The following is a 7,745-nucleotide window of genomic DNA, read 5'->3' on the forward strand; positions in this document are numbered from 1 at the left end:
CAGTACACATTTGTTGTTTTAGACCAGGGTGATGGAGTTTTAGCAAGAGCAAGCCATAACAGTGAGTATGCATTTCCTAGGCCTGATTCCCACGGGAAAAATCAGTTTGAAGGTCTGGCTTCTGCCTACCACTTCATTTCTGTAGCTTTTCCATACAGAGCTGAGACATTTGCCAGACTAAAGCAAACCAGTCCCCTACAGACTCTAATGAACAAACTGTACTGATAGGCAAAACAGAGACAGACTCATAGAGAGCAGCATGACAGCTAAGGGGGTTTGGTGTGTGGAGGGATTGAGCAAAAAGGAAAAAGGACTCATGAACATGGACAACAGTGTAATGACTGTGGTATGGGGAGGGGAGTATAAGAAGACTGACTAAATGGTAACAGGAAAAATACAGTTAAAATTTGTTTTTAAACAAATAAATCATGGTTTATTTTTCAATTATAGTTGACATGTAATATTATACTAGTTTCAGTTATACACCCCAGTTGTTAGACATTATATAACTTACTCAGTCTTCCACTGCTAGCATTATCACAAACAATTTTATTCTGGGTCCCAAGCCTAGACACTTGCTAGGGACCTGTGGTCTCTGAAATGTCCAGGTCTGCAGACCAAACCCTCCGCTGCATGATGCTCTCTCTGCCCACTGAGCCTCATGCCTGAGCCCACAGGTATACAGACAGCTACCTGGATATCTCCTCTGCTCATTCACGTGATCTATATCCCACCATATTTCAATGCAAAGCAGAAGTTCAAAGATAAAAATTAATGTACAAATGCACAATTTGCATGTCCATGAAGTTGGCCCCTCCCACCTGTCCCACATGCTTTCTTCTGAAGCTCTAGGAGAAAGACCTGACATCATACCCACTGGACTGCACATTGATAACGAAGTTTGGCCACACACTCTTCACCTGGAACCACTCAGCACTCAGCCTAAGTGGATGAGGAGCAGGTGGAAACCCCTCCCATCACTGCCCTCCACACTATGCAGCACCTGATTGTTGGCTCCAACTCTGCTGTGTATTCAGTTCAGGGATTTCATGCTGAGCAAGCGAAAACATATGTCCACCACAAGGAGGCAGTAACACACAATACACTTTATTTTGGGAGCACTTTGACAGGTTTGCATGCAGAGGGAGTCCCACCCAGCATGAGGCCCTTCCAGAGATAACAGGATGGGGTCCTGATCCAGAAGGGGAAAGAGCAGGTAGCTCTAGGGGGAGAATGGGCACAGTTGGGGACCTGAAGTGTCTAGTGACTTTTCTCAGCATCATGGTGAGGGGGCTCTGGGTCAGAGAAGCCAGAGGGCTACAGTGGGTTGAGCTTGTTCATACCCCCACCCCGCCACCAGGATCTGTCTTCACCATGGCCAGAAGGTGGTGGTACACATATCACACTACACAATGCAGGCAGACTTTAAATGGCTAAAATGTACTTCAGCTCTAATTTAAACTGTTGCATGGGTGAGAATTGGAGTTGGGTCAGGTAGTTTTTGAACAAGTGGTCCAGCCTGCAGTGCAGTAAAACACAGGGACAATAATCTGGGCATCTTTGGTCCGTGTATATAAAACCATGCTCACATATACTCTCATGAAGTTGACCTTTCTCCACAGAAGAGCCAATAATCTGTTGTCTTTGTCACTGGTTTAGCCTTCCTTGGGGCAATCAAGGCCATCAGCCTAATATTTGGAAAAGAAATGCAGGCAATGGGAGTCAGGAAAAGATTCTAAAAGCTGACCAGCGTCCTGCTCATTTTCCCCAACCAATGCCTGAGGTCCCTTGGGAAAAACAAGCGCTCAGGCACCCCCAGTCCTGCTCCCCATCCCTAGCTTCCTCACACACACGCATTCAGGGTTGGATCTTTGGCCTTGAGCCCTTCTTATGAGCAGTGATCAATTGTCTGTTTGGCTCTCAAACTGTCTTAGAACCCAGAATATTCCAAACCAACTGTCACATGACAGCTGCCGGGAATCAGCAGTTATTTCAACTTACCAGCCCTAGAAGAGCAGTTAATGCAACCAAGTGGGAAAGCGGCCAGCTGGGCAGGTGCTTGCTGGGTTAACATATAAAGTCTGTAAGGCCCTGACACAAGGCTGACTCAAGATTTCAGCTACTGTCTGTTCAGCCTTGACTGAGACCTGATGAGCCTGGCAATGGCTGCACTTGCACTTGGCTTTTTTGTTTTTTAAGATTTTATTTATTTTTAGAGAGAGAGAGGGGAGGGAAAAAGAGAGGAAGAGAAACATCGATTGGTTGCCTCTCGTATATGCCCTGACCGGACAGAATGCACAACTCAGGCACGTGCCCTGACCAGGAATCTAACCTGAGAACTTTTCGCTTTGTGGGATGATGCCCAACCAATGGAGCCACCCCTGTCAGGGCACTTGCACTGGCTTTTAAATGAGTCTTTCAATCTGTGCTTGTAACAAGACTGATTGCTACATGATTTTCCACATGTAAATGAAAAGAATATGGCTTTGCCTTTTCAGTTTTCTGTTACATGTGAAGAAGCATTAAAGAACTACAACTATTAATTCTGAATCAACTGAAAGCTGTAATTTCCACAGTATCTTCATTTGAGTAATTTGTAGGGTACACCGTGTATTTGGCAGGATGTACTTTTTTCAAAACCACTGTCAGTATATTTGACTGCTCCTACCTGGAGTACTTTGACCCAGCAGGACAGATTGTATCATTGCTAACTCTCTCCAAACCCTCCATAAAGAGAGACAGCAAGAAGAGCATTATTGGAGAGATGGGGTCACCCCTATTCCAGGCACCAATGAGGTCATGCTGGCTGCCACCAGATCACCGTGCTCTTAACTCTGGATTCATAACACTTTCCTAGAGACCTGCTGGCTGTGGTGTTACATATGTGACCACATTTTGTTTCACCACATCCTCATACTCATTTCAGAACCCGAAATAAGGTGTCTATATAAACAAAACACAACTTTTTTTAAATTCAGCCAGTGAATGATTCCAGAATGCATGCAAATATCCCTGATGCTTGACTGCATCTGCGATTGTAGGGGGAAAAACCCCACTAAAATGGTCAAATCAAGCTGTGTGATTTTACACAGTCATGTATTTGAACATGCATGACCAGCCCCACAGGCACACATGTGTATGGGAACAGAGCTGCACACAGTGCTCACTGAGGGGAGAGGCTGGAGCACTGCACAACACTTTGAGGGAGCTGCTCCTGAGGGAAAGCACTTCGTTGTTTATTCTTTTTATTTTAAACAAGCTTTTAGTACAGCTCATGTATGTAAAATACTGTCCACTGTAAAAGATCTAGAAAACTAGAGCTTCAAGTCTTGTTTTTAAAAAGCAATTAAGTGAAAAACCAAGTATAGGGTACAAAATTGTAACAAGGGCCATGGTAGTTCCATGGCATCTGCATCCCAGGTTCTTCATGCAGAGCAGCAGCTTTCTCAGCTGCTGAAACACAGGCATGTCCAGCCTGGGGGGTCAGGAGCTTCATCTGGGTCCCGTCGTCACTTGGGTATTCTTGAACTGGAACAAGCCACGTAAGATCAAGAACTGTCTGGCACGAAAAATTAAGTTGGAACATCCCCATTCCCCAACTCTGCATAGCTCCAACCTTCAACTTCTGAGTTTTGGTTCTTCCCAAGAGTTGTGTTGGGTTCTTACAAATTGACTGGTAAACACTGTCCATGGTAGGGCCTTAGAGCTTGGTCTAATGGTAGTAACTTCTGCAGTGCTCTCAAGTACTGTGGTCTCTCATTTCACAGTGTGCTGCACACAAGCCATTTAGCTGACATTCTCTCACCATCCCTGCTGATCTACTGCCCCTCGTGGAAATCTCACTGGTCAGTCACTTGAAATATTCTGGAAGATCAGCATATTCATTTCCATAAGGAACAAAGAAAATCCCTTTGTCCCCCCTTGTCTATTCAAAGCTTCTTGAGCTCATCTACATCTCCTCTCTGAACAAGCATGAAATTGTCTAAGTCAATTTTATGCTTGACAGCTTCCAGTAAAAGGGTTTAGAAAGTGATGTCATCCACAGTCCAGCCAGAGCCCAGGAAAAGAAGTTATTTGTTTTCAGAGTTTCTGCATCCCTTTCATAACTTGAGTGTTCTGAGAACATCTGATGCCCAGCTGGATGAAGGACATGCCACAAGCGTTGGTGTAGATGCTGTGGATGCGTAACACATTCAGTTTCTGCTTCTCTTAAGCCCACTCGAGGGCCTTTTTTTTTTCATCAGTAAGGTCAAGGGACTCAAGTTGTTTTCCCTGATCTGCTGTACACAGTTCCAGGAGACTATTGAAATTTGTGGATACTACCAGGGCTCCATTTTCCATCTGGTGGAGAACTGACTGAAGTAGCTGTTTTCCAGAGTCTTCCATCTTTGACTCCAAGTCATGGAATACTGCATACAAATGATCTTTGAGAAACATGGTTCAAACATTACTAATATGAGGAGAGAGTTTTTGAATAAGGCCATGAACACCATAAATAAAATTCTCATCTTTATGTATACATTTCTGAAATGTTTTGCTCTCTTTATCTTCTAGAAGAACAAAATCAATGGCAGCATCCAGTCAGGACTGAATTAACCCCTTCCAGGATCTCGGGGCTGAAAACTGGGGTGCAACTGCAGCTCTAATGCATGATACAATCACCAGCACAAGTGCCCCAGCCTTCACTCTTTAAGCTTGGAAGCAGCATCTTGGGCTTTTTGGTGGGGGGTGCACATCAATGAAGAATCAAAAAATCTTGTCTATATCAGATGCCTGGCTCCTTGAAGAAGACATCCAGATTCTGTCAGAAGCATCTAACACTTAATTCCATTCTTATCTCCTCCAGGTACTGGTTTTCCTGGTTTCCTACCCATCCCTCTAGTGAGAGCTCTTCCTCCTCTGCCCATTCCATGTCTGCTCCAACTTCCACCACTCTAACTTTGTTATCAACTCCTCTAGAACTCACTATTTTACTATAATAAACCCTTATTGTCCTTGTAAAAATCACCTTTAAAACTAAAAACTAAATAATTGTTTTTACTCCATAAATAAGAGACACAGAGAAAACCTAATGTTTTTAGAATTATAAAAGTAATGCACCTTATAAAAAATAAAACCACCACCTAAGGGAGAACAGATTTTCAAGTCTCGCCTTCAGAGGTGACCATTGTGAATGGTGTGGTAGATCTCTCTCAGGTTCTGCTTCTCATTGTCTTTTTCTGTCTCTGTCATGAATTGATATGTATGCATGTCTGCTTGTTGAAATCACATGTATGTGGCCTAACAGGTGGGGTTCTGAATGCAGATGGTTGGTCCACATATCTCACTTAACTCAGAAAACCACTGAGGTCTTTACACGTGGCACAAGGAGTCCCCTACACCCACTTCAACAGCTGCTAAGCTTCACATCTCCTTGTGTACCAGGATGGTTAAAATCCCAAGCTCTCCACATGAACATTGTTGTTTTTTCCAATTCTGGGCTATTTCATCAGTGCTCTGATGAGTAGTCCTGAAAATACATGGTTAAAAAATTATGCAAGTATTTCTGTAGGGTAGCCTCCTAAGATGAACACTGCCAGGTGAAGGCACATGAGCACCTGTGCAAGTTTGAAGGGTTCTGCACATCGTTCCCCCAGAGTTAGGGCCTTTCCCACTTCTCTCTAGGGGATCTGCTGGGGCTTCTGCTTTCTCACTCTATCCCTGGAGTTGATCACCTCCTGACTAAAAGCCTGTCAGTCTGATTATGATAGTGCTCTTTACACAGTATTTATGGTTTGTATGTTCCTACTGAAGAGGTGGGGCATTGCTGACATGTACTGGCATACATATTGCCTCTCATTGGATGTCATGGGTTTGCTCTTTGTTCATTTTTAAAACATTGATTTTGAGAGTTTTCTGCATCACAGGGATGTTAAAGGTTTCTTGGCCTTGGGTTGTAAGGAATGCTTTCCAGGTTATGTTTTTTTCTTTCCAGCTTTCGGCATTTTTCTTTTTTTTGCTTTGGGCACAGGAAGAACCAGCCATTTCCTGACTGGATCCTGGGTCTGGGGTCACACTAATCACAGAGACCTCTACGGCTGAGATTACACATATACTAACTGAAAGGGCTTTTATCTTTACATCTAATCTTCAGTTCATTTGGAATTTCCCTTCAAAATAACAAAAATGTTAGGTCAAATAGAAACAGAAAAATTAATGAGCTTCTTCTTAAATATGTGAGCAGCCAGAAAAAGGCAAATAACTGTGGTAAGATTTCGTTTTTGGGAAACATCCAGAATAGGTAAAGGAACACAGACAGGAAGCAGATTAGAGGTTGCCAGGGGCTGGGGAAGAAAGCAATGGGGAGTGGGTGCTTTTGTTAAAGGGTTTCCATTTGGAGAGATAAAATATTCTGCAAATAGATGGTGGGAATGGTTGCACAGCCTTGTGAATATACATAATGCTCACGATTTGCACAATTTAAAACAAAAACAGTTCATAATATATAATTTACAACTTGAAATAAATTAAAAGGTACAATACTTAAGACAAAAATATAAACGATAAATAACACCAAAAACAAAGTGCTGAAAGGAAGGGTTAGGGAAGTTCTGGTGGGAGAGCAGGTGAAACCCGAGGCTGTATAGCTGGCACAGGAATTTTCTAAAACCAGCTCTTCTCTCAGGGGGTGATGGGTAATGTTCCAGTTCCTGGTTTCCTGCAAAATCCAGTGTAGGCACAGGTGATGGTTCTACCTGTGGGGGCAGGGGTAGTTAATTTGCCAGCTCTTGGGTGCGGGTGCGAGTGAAGGTGACAGTTCTCCGAGTGGGTGCTGTGTAATGTGCCAGCTCCTGGTCTTTTGCAGAAGCCATTGCTGGTGCAGATGGTTCTCACAGACAGGGTGTTAGACCCTGGACCATCACCTGGTCTCCCACAGTATCCAACACAGGTGCAGGTGATGGTTCACCTGGCAAGAATGGTGGTTCCTGTGAAATGTCAGGGCACCATGCAAGAGCCAGTGTGGGTGCAACTGATGATCTGTTTTCTCTGCAGAAGTGCTGGGTCCTGGGCCCCTGCAACAGTCTGTCACTCCACATGCTGCCTCTTGCTCCAGACCTGCTGGTGGAATGGATGCTGGTGTTGCCTGCAGCTCTGGAGTGGCTACTGGATGTGGACAGTCATCCATTTGGGAACAACCTTTACTTCTGCACTGGTTGCGGCACCTGGAGCTGGCTCCTGAGGATGTGCAGGCACCAAAGCTGGAGCCAGCTCTGCTTCCGGGGCTTGTGCTAGAACTGGAAGAGGAGAAAAAATTAGTCATGTGCCTGCCTTTCCAGGTGCCCTCCAGAGACATAGCACAGCCAGACTCTTCCAGAAAAGCTGCAGTCCAGTACGCACCACAGAACATCTTCCCTGGAAAGTCCACCAGATGGATGGTCTGAAGGCAGACTTTGTTCCTGGCCCAATGCCAGCCTCCAGGTTTCTGTTCTGTGTCTAGCCCTGGCTCCTCCCCACATGCTCTCTTTGTAACACCCCCACCCTGCCTCACTGCCTCCTCATGGTTGGCCTTTACTTCTAATGGGGGCTCCAGGTTCTCAAGCCTAGTCCAAGGAAGTTGACATAGTGCTCCAGGTCAAGACTGCACAGGATGAAGTGCACATCGACCAGGGACAGGAACCTAGGAGGCTGCCTGGGCAATGCTGGGGTCATCTCCAGCTATACACAGGCCCTGTTTCTGCAGACCCCTTAGCAGCCACCACGATCAA

General features: G+C 44.8%; 1 pseudogene; it reads right to left on the bottom strand.

Moving 5' to 3' along the window:
* Nucleotides 1-3,739: 3,739 nt before the first annotated feature.
* LOC123820033 lies at nt 3,740-4,794 on the bottom strand (annotated as a pseudogene).
* Between the last annotated feature and the right edge of the window lie 2,951 nt (nt 4,795-7,745).

This window comes from Phyllostomus hastatus, unplaced genomic scaffold, assembly GCF_019186645.2.
Source record: "Phyllostomus hastatus isolate PE091 unplaced genomic scaffold, TTU_PhHast_1.1 phas_contig_113, whole genome shotgun sequence".
In the NCBI taxonomy this organism is placed as follows: Eukaryota; Metazoa; Chordata; class Mammalia; order Chiroptera; family Phyllostomidae; genus Phyllostomus; species Phyllostomus hastatus.